At 45.0% G+C, this 15,982-nt stretch overlaps 1 protein-coding gene across 7 annotated transcripts in view; it reads right to left on the bottom strand.

Annotated features, from left to right (window-relative positions):
* Positions 1-15,982, bottom strand: part of MFSD6 (major facilitator superfamily domain containing 6) — a 49,014-nt gene that overhangs the window by 22,031 nt on the left and 11,001 nt on the right. For 2 of the 7 annotated variants that reach the window (XM_056349429.1, XM_056349430.1), the window contains one exon: positions 13,682-13,743. The gene's annotated coding sequence lies outside the window, so the exon portion shown is untranslated. Of the gene's footprint in view, positions 1-6,947; positions 7,076-7,397; positions 7,448-8,623; positions 8,706-9,952; positions 10,040-13,681; positions 13,744-15,784; positions 15,931-15,982 lie in introns of those variants that run through there. The other 5 variants (XM_056349431.1, XM_056349427.1, XM_056349428.1 and 2 more) reach the window with 5 other exon arrangements.

The raw sequence follows: 15,982 nt of genomic DNA on the forward strand, positions 1-15,982 counted from the left end.
TTCTAAAAACCAGTCCATTAAAATAATCTAAACCTTACACAGTTCAGCAATAGACACATCTAAAAATACTGTCATTAAAACCCCAAACATTCATGAGGTCTGTGTGTGCTTTTCGATTTTAAATGTCATTTCTATGGGATACTATCTATGAGGATCTCTGGTTTCGCTTCGGGAGAAGCTGTTGCATAAAAATCTTGGAACCTCAAATATTCATGTATTCAAGGTCAGAAGTTAATCAAAATGATGCCAGCACATACACACAGACTTCTTTTTTCTCCAGTTTCTTCAACACAATCCAGTCCTTAAAAAAAGAGGAAAAAAAGTATTTAAAGTGTCAAAAGATTATAAAAAGTCCTAATGAAGTTGTGAGAACAGTCAAATGTGAAAACACATTTGCTTGCTCTTACCTGCTAGCATCAAAAGCCACGTGAACCAAAACCCAACAGCTGCCGAGTTAGCTCCTGCAATTTTCTGTTCAGCCAGCCACTTCCACCTGAGTTAGAAGGGCTGTGGGTTTTTTCTCATACAGTTGCTCATTTTTGGCTTCTATAGCCGTAAAACAAGTTCTTCTAATAAGTAAATCAGATCAGTCACCATCTATGCTTCTGCTTTCGTTAAGCCTCGCCTTCTTTGACAACAAAGACTCCAGAGCTTGTGCAGGGCCCCGCTTATGGCCAGGGGATGTAACTGAGGTTTCAGTGTTGTTGCCATGTCCTACCCAAACTGGTACATGCTCACCTATTTACAGCAACTTGCTTACTTGCTGTATCAGAGCTTCACAGCATTTAGTTTTGAAGAATAAATTTCCTCCCCTGACCCCATGATGTGACAAAGCAGAACTCACATTTTAACCCTGTGGACATTAGGACAACTCCTTTGCAAGGATGAACTGAAATTACCCTGATTTAAACAACACAGCCATACCCTCTACCCCTATATAGAGACTCTGAACCATGTGATTTCATACAAATTATACCAAAGGCTTTTGCAGCAATTACTGTTGGATCTTTTTAAATTCAGTTTCTCTTTTCTGTGGGAAACTACGGAACAGGACTTTCTATGGAAAGGGACTTCAGTTTTGTATGTTGTATGAATAGTGGGTATATTAAAAATCGTTACACTGCTAATCTTTCAGCACTTCAGTTGCTGCATCTTCTTCCTCCCTCCGTAACAAGTATCTGCCTCAGCATCCATCTTCTTTCTAACCCACTGTGTGCAAGGATTAATCCAAATGACCCACTCCTGGTATTTTTGACTAGAGTATCTTGGATTAGAACGCTATGAAAAGTGTATTTCACAATAATTTCAGTAAACATTTTCCCATCCTGAGAGTGCTTCACTGAATTTCATTAATAACGCAGAATATACCCTTGAGAAATACAACGGCATCAAGAATGGTAGGAGCCATATGGCATTTTTTAATGTTTTGATCAGTAGTTTGTTTAGCATCAGGATTTTGAAAGTGATTTTATTTAGAGATTTTTAAAATTCTAAAAATAAATGACTGAAAATGAAAAAACTAAGTGGCATTGTTTCTGAAAAATCTACAAAAAACTACTTAATCTACAGGGCTTTCCTCTTATTGACAAAAAACCCCCATGCCAGTCAGGGATTGAACGCACAGCAAATCAAACAGATGGAAAACCAACATACTTTTAAGTGAGAAGGGACTAATTATCTACTGGTTATTTTAACCACAGCCTTCAAATACTACATCTTCACTTTGGAAAAACACTTTTGTTCATCCCCAAGACAGTAGGAGGATAGAAGACAGAGCTACTGGCAAGTTTAAAATTAACAACAGAGAATAGCAGCAAGGAAGAAAGGTTCAGAGAGTAAACAGAACGGATTTCCCTGCCCATGGCAAGGAGGAGTTGGAACCAGATGAGCTTTAAGGTCCTTTCCAACCCAAACCACGCTATGGTTCTATGATTTCAGCTTGAATAGAAAAGCTAACTCATTTGACACAGAGCAGAGCACGAGGTTTTGGTAGAGGTCTGCTGAATGTCATCAGTTCAGCCAGGACAAGCGAGGTCAGCGGTGCTGCAGAGTGGTAACCCCTCTGAAAAGCAGGACCAACTGTTTTGAAGGTTTCTTCCCCAGACTTCGGTAAATACACAGACCTATGACAAAGCCCTAACAAGCAAACTGGAAGATGCTTCCGCAGAGACCCTGAGAAAGCCCCGCAAGGGAAGAGGCACAGCGAGCGGAGCGCGCAGCCCATGTACGTCACAAGAAAGCACCTTGGTCCTCCGGCCGAGAAACAAGCTTCTGCCTTCCCACACGTTTATGTTTCCAAACTGCTACAGAACTTAGAACAGGGAACCCAGCCTTTGTTCCCTCACCACCCCATTACCCCTGACATGGCTACAACGGAAAAAGACCATTAAAATCTGAAGCGCTGGCATCCCTGCCAGCCCAGCGCCCCGTCCCAGGCGCAGAGCCCCCGGCTCACAGCTGCGCAGGAAGCCTGCGGCTGGCTGGCGCTCGCAGGCTGCGGATCATTCTGCAACATCACTCGTGCTCCCAGCCCGCTTCTGCACAAGTGCATGCGCTTCCTTTCAGACACAAAGAGCGTACTTGTTAACCACAGGACTATCCTTCCTTCAAGCTTTGCACAGATCAGGCTGAACAGCCTGGAGAAGAGAAGACTCCAGAAAGACCTTATTGCAGCCTTTCAATACTTAATAAACTGAAAGAGGGTAGACGTAGATTAGATACGAGGAAGAAATTATTTTCTGTGAGGATAGTGAGGCACTGGAACTGGTTGCCCAGAGCAGCCCTGGCTGCCTCGTCCCTGGAAGGGTTCAAGGTGGGACGGGGCTGGAAGCAACCTGCTCTGGTGGAAAGGGGCCCTGCCCAGGGCAGGCAGGTGGAACTAGCTGATCTCTAAGGTCCCTTGCAACCCAAACTGTGCTATGGTTCTGTGATTATTTTTTTTTTAAAGAAAGTACTGGAGTCTATTACTTTTTCTAAGTTCCCTGCTACAATTGCTACTGCCTCGTTTATATCTATCCCTCCAGCAAGCCAAAACCCACTTCCAAACCCTCACACCTCCAACACGTCTTTCATCCAGGCATCTTCTGCAAACAGCTACAGCAACTTTCCTGCAGACTTGCACTTTTGAAGAAACACCTGAGGAACAGAGGAAAAAACATTTGTCCCAAGGAATTTAGTGATGACAACGCAATGGTCTTTTTAATGACTGTAACAAGGCTCTTTGGCAGGTAGGTGGAAAGAGGCAAATATGGGTACTTGACATTTACTTAAGTATCTTCTTGGCATTCTTGCCTTTTTTATTTCTTAAATCGATCCTCATTTACTCTGGCTCTCCTAATAATTGAGAGGATTTCAAGATCAGAAAGGATAAAAAGCTAATCTATTCAAGACTGCCTGGCATTACAGGAAGTTTCCTGTAAAACAAAGGAAAATGGTAATAAGAAAAGTAATAACATAGTATATACTAAAAACTCAGCTCTCCCCTTAAGAGTCACTCTTCCCAAAACCTTGGTGAAACCCTCCAAAATACCTTGAAACACCTGCTTTGCCCTTAGCTCAGTCCAGGGGAAAAAAAAAGCCAATCAACAGATCAGACTAGGGTAGCAAATCCCTAAACCTCTCAGGAAAAAAAAAACAGCACAAGGCACTAAAACTTTGTTTGCAGACCAACGTAAAGTTAGATTTGGGGTGAAGGATACTGCTGTTGATATTGCTGTTTTTAAATAAAGTTTAATTCAGCAGAAGTATTGCATTCACTAGGCTTTGAGAATTAAAGTATAATTAAGACAAGCAAAGCCTCAGAATTAGAGTTTGAACACGTACTCAATGTAAACAAAACCAAACCCAGGACCGTTCATCAGAAGACTGTGTGAATGATCAAGAGTAGCTTAACCCATTAAATACCTAGCAACATCCCTGTAGAAGATCTGTTTTTACACAGCCTCAGAAAACACACTAAGAGCAGAATCTCAAAATAGGAATCATTAGTCTCTCAAGCAACACGCAGCTCTAAGAACAGAGCAGACTAGCTTGCTGTTGCGTTCTGTGGGTAAATCAAAGCCAGCCAACGTGGCATCCCATCTTATTACCCCTTTCAGACTTCCACTGACTGGCAAACTGACTTTGTAGCAAACGTGAAATTCCACACAAAGTTTTCATGTGAACATTTTTAAATCCACTGATAGAAAACATGCTTCTCGAATAAACCTTTTTTTTTTTTAAAAAAAAGAAGTCACTAATTGTTGTTTGATTCAGAACAGGCCTATGCTAGAGAAGTCGACTTTATTAAAAACTATCCATCTTCCAAAGAAAGCTGCCCCCGCTCATCCCCCAGCTGGTGAAACTGCCACACGGAGCGCATCCATCATATTGTTCACGCAAGCCATCTCCTCCTCAGCCCCCCTTGTCTCATTGATCTAAACTGCAAAACCTTAGGATCAAAGGCTTTCTGCTACAGTGTCTGTGCAGCGTCTCTCAGAATTAAGCCCTGCATCCAGCAGGCCTACATGGCACTGCTGTAATAAACATGAATAATAGACCATGTTTTCCATTTCCAAGCAAGCTTCACCCCTAAGGAACAGCCTGGTGCTGTCGCCTGCTCCGTGCCCGAAAGGAGGGGAATGTTATGCAAACAACCTACATCATGACAGAGCAGCACATGGATTCCATGCATCACCTTCCCAACCCACCCCCCCAAGACAGGCCACCCCCAGGCAGAGCCCTTGGGGGGCTGCGTCTCCTGCCAAGCCCCACAGACCAACCCGCGCAGGCTGACCCCCTGCCCCACACCACCGTCCCCTGCTCTCCAAAGGTAAGCGGTCCTCCTGTGAGGCCCCAGCGTGGCCACCAGACTCAGAATTTGTAAAATCAGAGGGAAAAACTTCCTACATTTAGCGAATTAACTTGGTGCTGGGAAATATATTTGTTCCAAGTCTGAAGCGAGACATTACTGCTGTAGTATTAACCACCATAATTGGGGTTTCCATGAAGTGAAACCACCTTAAGTAAAATTGCTTTATTTTGTGTTGCTGACACTCACTTTGTTAATGTGTCGGTCTATGGGTTTTCCTACTTCGTTCAATATGCGTACAAAACCCCATATACTTTGACATGTTTAGTCGATTAGATTGAGAGAAGGCGGCATGTCTGAATTTATGTCAAGATCAGGTTTATAATAGGTTTAATGCATTTTATGATAGGTCTGAAGTTGCTAAGTTGATACAGTAGTGCTAGTATTAACATTAAAGAAGACAAGAATGCTATCAGACCCTCATCTGTTGAAGAAAAACCATCAAACTCAACATCTTAGGACTCCAGCTTTCCAATTATGTTTTCCGCTTAATATCTGAAGATGTCCTAGCAGACTCTTTTAATTGATTTATTTTTAGGCAGTAATCAGACTTGCAGTTTTGTCATATTTTTTTAATTTACCAACTACCCATCTGCCCCGCCGAGGTTTACACTTCATTAACGAGGGTAAATACCAGGCGTGCCTTCCAGTGCAGACGGGGCAGCGTTCCCTTTCCGTACAGAGGGCTGCAATGGCCAGCCTCGGGGACCCACCGCCACCGCACCCTGTCACCGGCTCCTGCTCGCCCACATAAACTCAGGCCCATCGTGCCGTAGCTGAGGATTAAGATGAATGTTAGGTTGCCTTGAAGTTGTGCCATAGCACTGGATACTTTAGGGAGCAACTGCAGCTTCCCCACATCATCAGCTTTTGCCCTCGTATTCTCACGCTGCCTGTTTCGAGTATTTTTTTGTAAATCTGCTTAGGTTTTCTACTGGGTTTATGGCTGCTCTCACAAACACCATCCTTAGAAAGAGGACTGTTTGCTCTTCCCCCGTTCCCCAGCGGGTCTTTGGAGCACACAAACAATACAATAAACGTCGCCTTTGTCCACTATTTATGTCCAGGGAAAACAAACACAACCAATAACCAGGCTAGAAAGCCAGCATTTCACAGTCGTTTCCCTTGGATGTTACTAAAAGACAGCGGGCAACTAGACCCTATATATCTTAGCAATGCAATAACATTTTGGGCCAGTTTTTACTGAAATTCTTCAGCGTTACGTTCACACTGCTGCGCTCCTCTCCCCTCAGGTTCAGCACTCGCTCAGCACGGCATCCTTCATCAGCACGACATGTAAAAAGACCCTGATGCAAAAACCTGAGCTGCTGACCAAGGGCGGGTTTTAACCTCCACCCAAGCTCGGCCCTAACCGGCACCCTGACACCTCGGACGCTCTCCAGCCCGCACCTGTTCCCGCACCGGTTTCAGCCACCGGAGGGACACCGACCCCCCCGCCCGAGCCCACCGTGCTGCAGGGCTCAAAGCGGGGCCGCGCTGACACCCCGCCTGGCCGCTGTGCAGCAGCTCCGGCGGGACGCGGGGGGCTCCGGGGGTCCCGCGGGGGGAGGCTGGGGCACTCGGCCCTGGGGTGGCGGTTACCCCTCAACCACAAGGCCGAGCTGCAGGAGAGGAGCGCCGGCATCCTAACGAGGCCACCGCCTGGCCGCGGTGAACGCCAGGGGAGCGCGGCAACGGCGGAGCGACCACTGGCGGCCCCAGCAGCGAGCCCCCCCAGGGGGAAGGCGGGACGGGGCAGCCGCTGAGGGGGGGAGGAAAGGCGGGGGCGACGGCCCAGCGGCGGCTCCTCGGGGGCTGCGGGGACCAGGCCCGGCGCGCCGGGTGGGGAGGCAGCGCGCCGGGCCAGAGGGACCGGGGAGCGCGGGGGAAACGGCCTCGCCGGCCCGCAGCGGCGGGTGCGCCACAGCCGGGCCCGGCGGCCGCCTCCGCCCGGCGGCACCCCCGCGGCACCCCCGGCTCGGCCCCGGCGCCCCGCGGAGCGCGGGCAGGGGGAGGCGGCGGCGCCCAGCCGGGCGGCCTGCCGCGGGCCTGGCTGCCGGCCCGGCCCCCCGCGCACCGCGGGGCCGCGCTGACTCACCTCGCCCGGGGGCGGCTCCGGGGGGGCGCTCAGCCGGGAGCATCGCAGCCCCCTCCCGCCGCCGCCTCCTGCCGCCGCGGCTGCTGCGGGCGGCGGCTCCGCGCACCCTCCCCCCCCCCCCCCCCGCCCCGGCCGTGCCGCGCCGGGCCGGGCCGCGGCGCTGCGGGGAGGGACGGAGCCGCCCCCCGCCGCGGGGGGAGGGGGCGCGCACCCTCCCGGCGCCGCCTCCGCGCCCCTCGGGGTCTGCGGGCCGGCCTGGCGCGGCGGGGGCGCCGTGTCACTTACGGGAGGCTGCGGCGGGTAGCGCGGCGCCGGCCGGACCGCTCCGCTGATACGCCGTGCCCGGGGAGCGCTGGGCGACCCCCGCACAGGCCAGGGAGCTCCGCGATCCCGGCGCTGCCTGCTCCCCACAAGTTCCAAACGCCTATTACAGCGTAAGGAATTAATTACCTGTAGTGCCTCCCGCAGCCGCTGGCATCATCCCTTCGGTAACACTGTTTCTAGAATTATATACAAATAAAATTACGTAAATGCTTAAAACAACAACAACAACGTAAATTTCTCCCCCCTGCAGGAATGAGGCAGAAGACGGCAGGGAGGGGAAGCGCCCCAGCGGCAGCTGGGCTGTGCCGGCTGCCAAAGGGCTAAGCTACAGGAGGGCCGCGGTGGGGACAGCGAGCGGAAGGCCGGCCTGAGGCTTGGGGTGCCCAGCAGCCCCGGGCCGAGCCGCAGGTGGGGGAGGGGTGTCCCAGGATTAAGCTCAGGCGATGGGGTTCAGCGCCTGGGCTGGGCCAGTGCGAGCAGAGGCGATGGAGCCAGTAAACCACCACAGGCCAGCCCTCCCACCATACGACCCGGGTGGTGTCTGCCCGGGAAAGCATCCCCCTTTCTTCCAGGAAAAAAAAAAATGCAGTATTTTGCCCAAGGGAAGAAAATGAGATAAAACTAGCGGTTTGCACGAGTGAGGCTGACGGAGAGGAACCGGGGCGCCGTGGGTGCTGGGCCCTCCCCGCAGTGATGACAGGACAGCAGCCCCCAAGGGAGGCAGTGCTTGCTCCAGGTCCTTCCCCAGCCGGGCTGCCACCCTTGTCCGGGGATATGAAGGCCATTGAGGACGCCACCCCACTAAAAACTTGCCTACCCCAGCAGGAAAGCAAGCCAGGAAGGAGGCAGGAGCCAAAAGCTGAATTTTGTAGGGGAGATGACCTGGGGCAGGAGAAGGCTTGTCCATCATCTGTCTCTGGAAGGATATTCAACACTCTTCATCTGTGAGAGGCTCCCCCGTGGCTAATTAAGCACAGAGAGAAACCACATCTGAGGCGGCCAGGAGTGCAGGCCTCCTTGTAATCTTGCCGAATTCAGAGACGGGCAACTATTGGCTCATATGGTGGGAGGTTTGTTACAAAATATTACTGTAATAAACCAGATGTCAGCTCCAACCAAAATTATTTAATCTTGATGGAGACTTTTTGGCAAATTGCTACACATGCTTTTAGGGAGAACATGCATTTCACTTCATTTCCAATCATTGTTTGTGAACTGAAAGGCAAAGGCTGGTCTTTGTAGTTGCAGACTACATTTACCGGAGCCATAAAAGCACAGTCCTTCCCTAAACTCCGATAACTCAACACAGCCCACTGCACGCCAAGCATGCCCTGCAGCTTTGCCTGTACTACCTTGGCGCTGTGTTTTTGAGGATTCACACTCTGATCACTCCCCTTCTTTCTGCTTGCTTCTGAGGTGCCACAAGGACATTTCCTAAAAAACAATGCTCTCTGAATAGAGGAATTAAGACAAAATGTGTAACGCTTCTTTGCAGGCTGTTGCATAACCTGGTACGTGAACAAGAAGTTACAGTGGAGGACCAGAGTATAGAATATGACTAATATAGAGTCATTTACAACATTTTCTTTATGTATTTTTTAAAAATACATATATATTTTATACAGATATATTCTTTTATATATATATATATATATATATATATATGGTTTCTTACTGGTTTAAAAACCCAACCCAGTACCAACTGAGTGTGGTCACACAGCTCAGACTGGGGCCTGCTGCCTCCGCTCGGTAAGCACCGTGAGGCGAGCATCGCAAGAAGCCTTAGCCTCGTGTAGTAGTACTGCAACCTGACAAGCTGCTCCAGCACGGGCAGAACTGAACATAATAGGTCTCTGCGTGGTGGTTTCTTTCAGTGAGGCTCCGTGTAAAGATCTGGATTACAGCCTGTTAGAAATTATTACACTTGCTCAGAGAGTTGTTTCTCTGTTCTTTCAGCTATGAAAATGAGGATTAGCAAAAATGGAGAAACTGCTGCACTGCATACAAACTGTCCTCATGTACTTTTATCACAAAAGGCTATATATTTCTAGCCAAAACAGTGTTCAGAGAAAAGGAAGTGTAGTTGTAAGCTACTTAAAAGTACAAAGTTTTCTATTAAAAAAGTTGCTACTGTAAAACATTACAGAAAATAAAAAGCGGAGTCAGGTGTAAACTCCATCTAAATTAATGGAAAGGTCTGTTTTTTCCAAGACCTCTGGTTCAAGCTCTGAATCACTGTAAAATGTGATATGCAAAGGTGATATACCAAACAACAATCTTCTTCTCTTAGATAATAGATAATGTAACACTAATAAATACGTACCTGACTACTGGATAGTAGAATATTCAGAAATAAGACTTGATAATATAAATATACTTCATACACATACATGGCATATAATAAACTGTAATATAAACCCGCACCTGGGTTAAACTTATCCATTAAATGGAAAGAATGCCTGTGGATTTCTGTGGGCTTTTGGTTCAATGCATATGGTACTTTATAAAGATTTTAATTGTGTCCCCTACACCACTTAACCACATATCGTGGTGAGAATACTTGCCAAAAATAGTTACAAATGCCTCAGTGCTTAAAAAAAAAAAAAAGGTCTAAATTGAAAAATAAAACCAAAGCAGTTTTATCTTTTAAAAGTAAAATAAACAAAATTACACGCAAATACCTGCTGCAACTGTACATTGATAACCGTAGTAGATTTTGCTTGAAAAGGACTCAGTAGTGTCAGTTGACTCGGTGACTTGTTCCTTAGCTTAGAGGAAAAATAAAGCAAATATAGCATAACACACAAAACTTTAACGGAAAAGATCTGGTAGATGATATATATGGTATATGCATCTTGTGCTTATGATATTTTCCAGGAATGGCAAAGGGAAAGTACCTGAGCCTCATCTTATGGAAATGGTTTCTATGAGCTTAAATTTTAATGTATAGAAAAACATCTTGGTTTCTTTCATAAGCTAGAGCTGTGCAAGCTGTACTTTGAAATCAAGATTTTCTGGTTGACACAAAGTATTCTGCTGTCCTTCGGTGGCTCTTAACACTGAGCCAAAAAAAAAAAAAAAAAAAAAAAAAAAAAAGGAGAGTGAGAAAATCATTTACATTAGATTACAAAGATTAAGTTGAAAGTGAAATTTGTGCTGCTAAGACTTGCTCTAGAGTACAACGAAGACAACAGAAAAGCTTTCATTTCTATCAGACCTTTAATATATTGTGCATAACATGAACAAAACTACTTTTTCAGTCAGTTCTTTGCTAGGAGTGACACTGCATCAAGGCAACTATAGCGTTAGTTTGTTCCTCTTTAGGAAGCTCTTCATAACACAACAGTTCATATATATTCCAGTGTAAATATGGAAAGAAGTTAAATCATTACAAAGAACAAAGTGGCTTTTCCCTATTGTTTCAAAGACTAAAAGCAACTATAATAGCAGTAAGAGAAAAAATCCCTACAGAGGAACTGAGCAATAGTCACCCAGTGAATCAGCAAATCATACACAGCTGCAAGCAATGCTGATGGTAACTGAGGACAACATATTCACAGCCGGTAGGACAAGGAGCTCCCATTGCAGTGGTCTGTCTGGTTTGGCAGGGAAGTAGGGGATTCTCTTCCTCTGACTTTTAATCTAACGCTTTTAGAAGTATTGTATGCATTAGCAAAGAGAAGACAAAGCAATGCACAAACCCAAATACTAGTTACAGAAACTGTATTTACTGCCTGTGTATATATATGTACTTTTTCCTACTGGATAGCCACCCCCCCCAAGGATATTTGTGGTTCATGGTATCAGCTTATACAGTAATCAACCTTCCCTCACCCCAAGAACCTTTGAACCCACTGGCAGGTATCAAATGTGATGTGTGGTGACAGTCTCACAAATATTAAATTTCTGCAAGGTTGTGTGAATGTCAGTGGCTGGCAAAGAAAAGAAAGGCAAGACAGCGTCCCCCGGGGGAGGAAAGCCCATGGCACAAACTCCACAGCAGGCTCCCATTTGTCCAGTGAATCACTGTTCATGCCCCTGCAGCAGTGAAGTTACCCTGTGAAGAACTGGGGGTCAGGAAAGGGAATGGAGGAGGGAACTGGAAGGAAAGGAGAAGGGACAGCTGAGGCTTTTCAAGTGGTGGAAACAAGGCAGCAGATTGTAAAAGTGTAATACACAAAGCCACACGAAATCAAGCTTCGTTAGTTTTGCTGTCTGCAGGGCAAATTGGTTACGTTGGGCTGCTGCTAACGTTGATGCCATTGCATATGTGCAAAAACACGATGACCTTGACCCCGTCATAAACTCCACTGCTACAGACTGGAGAGTGTGCAAAGCCCCGCTGACTCTGTAGTGCGGGCAGGAACTAGAAGTAATTTATACAATTTAGCCACTGAACCTGCAATGAATTCTGCATCGGCCTGTCGTCACAGAGGGAGGGAAGCTTAACGGGCTGGAGCTTTGAGATGGATCTGCTTAGACCTTCTCTTATAGTGGGGTCCGCCAAAAAGACCAAACTTCTAACACTTAAACAAACAGCCCCCACATGCACACACATTTTATTCTAAATAAACCCTGGAAATGTTAAAATAAAAATACAAAATGAGTAGGACAAGTAGAATAGTTAAAAATATAACATATACACCTACCACCCCTGCCCACTATGTCCTGGCAGGATGGGTCCTTGCTTCCATGCTTGGCTTCAATAACACAAACGTATGCCTTCTGCACTGTATTCTGAGTATACTAAATAACTATTGAACCTAACATGTTTTTAATAACTGCAGGTATATGACTGAGGGACGGGAAACTGAGCAGTTCCTCTCTGATCCCTAGGAAGCTCCTATCTCTTCTGAAAGCAAGGGCTGAGCAAATCCTGGCATTCAAGCAAGACATTATTTTCTATCATTGTCCTTTACATCCACCAAAAAAACCTGCAAACAGGGTCAGATATCCCTGTTTCCCTAATTACAGGTCAATGACTTAAGTCAATAGGAATTTGAGTTCTCAGCTTTTGACTAAGTTAAGTTTCTGAGAATAGCTTTTAAAGGACATACAATACTACTACACAGCAAAATATTCCCTAACCAAACAAATTTTAACTGAGGTTCATTATTGTACATATTGAAAGATTATTGAAGAAAATTACTTCTGATTTTACACAACATGATATATTCTTCTTTAATCCGAGGACTAGCTCTCACCATTTATATGGCTAAAAAATTTGGTGATAGCTCAAAGCAGTTTTTAACTCGTTTTTTTTTAATCAGATATAAGCACAGTCATATCAGCCTATCTCCCTGATTTAATTCAGGTCATCTACAATGTAGCTTTGTAAACCTAAACCAAGACTAAGACAGGCATTTTATTTAGTACATGCAAATGTGGTTTTTGATGAAAACTACCTGACAGAAGCAGTGAAATAATCGTTTGTACTGAGGGACACATTGCACCACATTCAGACTAAGGCTAGCTGCTGACTTCAGAGGCCTGACGTCTAACTCTCTCTACCGCTGAATTTGCCTCATTATAAATAGGAGCAGTAAATGTCACTTTTCATACAGAAGGGAGTCACAGTGCCTAGCCAAGCTATCTAACCTCTTTCCCCAGAAAGCAGACTGATCTTTTTTATTTTGTATTTCATTTCAGGACCTCCAGCATAACTGATGTGTTAATCTGTTTTAACTTCTTGGTGAATATGAAAACATCCAAGTGATACTGGTAGCTGAATTCAGTATCAAGCTGGATTTCGCACAGTCCTCCCCTCCCCAAGGTGTGAAAACAATGAGCAATTTACTGATACCCTTCTCAGATTCTCGAGGTGATACTCCTCACTGTAAAGAACAAAGGACCTTAGTACTTAAGTGTCAGTAGGAGGGCTGCTATAGACTTCAGTTACATCGAGATTCAAAGTAGTATCTCTGATCAAAAATGATGATGAATTAAATAGAAACTTTCTAGACAGAAGCACTCATCTATTTCAAATGTGTTTAAGATGGGTAAAGTATGTTGTTGGTCATGCCATGGAATAGTAATAGCAGCTTTAATGTTCTCTCATAATAATAGATAATAAATTAATGTTTCCATTTTTGTATTCAAATTTCTGGCTGCAAATAAAAATCCTTAGTACCGTATATGAAGTGTTTTAGATGTTTTCTTTTCAGGGCTATTAGTACAACATGAAAGAAAGACCTCATGTAATGGCACCGATTGTTTCAGAAATATTGTACACAGCTATTCACCTGTTTCCTACAATATCCCGACAATCACAATGTATTTAAGATGGGACTTAACGTACTGTAGTATTCTCATTTGAAGGCTTCAGAACCTCTGTTTATTTCAGAGACTGAAACTGAAGATAAAAATAAGACAAACAAAATCTCAGAAGCTATTAATAGTTCCATACTTACCGAGATCATTAAAAAATTCATTGGATTCCTCCCCAACAATGTTTCTCTTCCAAACCTGGAAACTAAATTGTTGACAGTGAACAAAAACAACATATGTTTAGTTTTCAACAGAATGTTAATTTAGGTTTGAAGAACCTGATTTCTGCAGTGTGTATTGGTCTAAACTTCTATTAAAACCAATGACAGTCAGAGATTCATTTCAAGCAAAGACCAGGTCCTACATTAGCAGTATGACATTGTAATTGGCAAAGACTGAGAATTTATAACTTGTGTCAAGCTAGTTGTCGTGATACAGCTACTGTTTCAGGAAGCAGCTTCTCTTCAGAACAGAAACACAAAGAAAGTTTGTCCTTTCTGTTTAATGTCTTATTTTACCTACAGTCACCAAATCATCTTTTTCACAGTCTAACACAGGGGCCCTCAAACTTTTTAACCAGGGGGCTGGCGCGGCTGCAGTGGCAGGCAGTCATCTGCGGCTGCTTGGTTTCCCCCCCCAACCCCCGGGGGGTGTGTGTCTGTAAATACTGGGGGCTGGATTGAGGACCCTGGGGGGCCGTATCCGGCCCGCGGGCCGTAGTTTGAGGACCCCTGGTCTAACAGATAGTTGGAAGATGAGAAAATGGACCTCAGCTGTATGTATATGGCTGGAGGAGTAATAACACCCCTAGGTATCAGGTTTCCATGCAGGACAACTGCTTCCAACGTCTGTTTGGAAGCATCAGCAGGATCTAAATGACCTTACAAAGGGAGTACTCAAACGGAAAGAAAGGGATATTAGACTGTTTCCCAGTTTTAATTTTTTTCACCGCCTTGTTGGACAAGGACAAGGTTTCAACCATATGCTGACACTTTGCTAAAGTTAAGGCGTTCTGGAGGCGAAGTGGGAAAAGGGAGCAAACTTGATGAATGCTACCAATTCAGAGTACACGAGTACTGCCAGAAGAATTACAGTGTAGAAGGTGCACATTCTAATTTAGTGGCTCTACAGTGTCTAAAAAGAGTAATTGCCTCTTGTGTTTCAGCTTCACAGTAAGGAACAGCAAGGTGCCGCCTTCTCACGTCACTGAACTGTGAGCTCCCAGAGACGGGGCTGGACGTCATTCTGTGCTTGGCACTGTGACCGAAAGCACCACCTGATTCCACCTGGCTGTTCCTCACTGCTGCACAAGGAGCACAGGTTCCTCTGCTGTGGTTAATAAAGCATTTCACACTGAGTACTTGCACTGTCGGAGACAGCTGAAATCTCAATCCACATCTACGTTTTTCAGCTAACCTTTTACAGTATTTCCATTCTCTTTGTCTCTTACAGATTGTGATCTATTTATAACAGCTCAGCTATTTCTAAACCTCAAGCAGACAGAAAATTGATGTGTCATTGTAAGGATATGCCTTTGAAATGGTTGGATGGGAAAAGAAAGAAAAAAAAACAACACAGGAAGGTGACAAAAAGTCTTTGTCTATGTAACAGTATTAACATTTCTTACCTTTTTTCTATGCCACTTCTCACGACTTCCTAAATCAGCACATCAACTGTGAATTCTAACTACCTATGCTTTTTGAAGTAATTTACTAATTCCTTTTCTTCTTTCTCCTCTCTTCTGCCTGTTCTATTAATGGTTGAGAAAAGGTCTGCTGCCTGCAGGGTTGGACAGTTCTATCTGCTTTTAGGATGTATAACCTAGCTCCCTGAGGATTTCTTATATTGCTACAGTGTGTTGTTAACTGTTTATTACCAGAAGGTTCAAAACTGTCAAAGTACTTACGGGGGGGTGGGGTGGGGAAGAAAGATTGTAAGTGCAAAACCAATTGCAAAGTAAGAAAGAATTCTATTTTAGCATAATATATGGATTTTTTTTTCACACAGAGACATTCAGACATAGATCCCATATGAATTATAGGAAAAAAATCAATATGGTCTCCTCATTTTGAAAAGAATATATTAGAGTTGGAAAAGGTTCAGAGAAGGATGCTCAAAAGTTTGGAATGACTTCTCTGCCTGGAACAGCTGAGTAGCCTAGTATTCACCAGTCAGGAAAAGAGGCAACTTAGCAGGGATAGAGCAGATTTAGTAAGTCATGAATTGGAGAAAGCAGTTTGATTTACCCTTTCTTCTCCTGCATGGATTAAGGAACATCAAACGAAGCTAGTAGGAGACATATCCAAAGCTTGCAAAGATATTGCAGATGCTAAAAGTTTGTCAGGTTCCAGGGGAGGCTGGACAAATGCATGGAAGAGAAATCCCCAGGTTCCTAGACAGAAAAAAAAAAAAAAAAAAGCAGCAATCCAACTCAGGAGCCCCCT

Source organism: Falco biarmicus, chromosome 8 (genome assembly GCF_023638135.1).
Source record: "Falco biarmicus isolate bFalBia1 chromosome 8, bFalBia1.pri, whole genome shotgun sequence".
Lineage (NCBI taxonomy): Eukaryota > Metazoa > Chordata > Aves > Falconiformes > Falconidae > Falco > Falco biarmicus.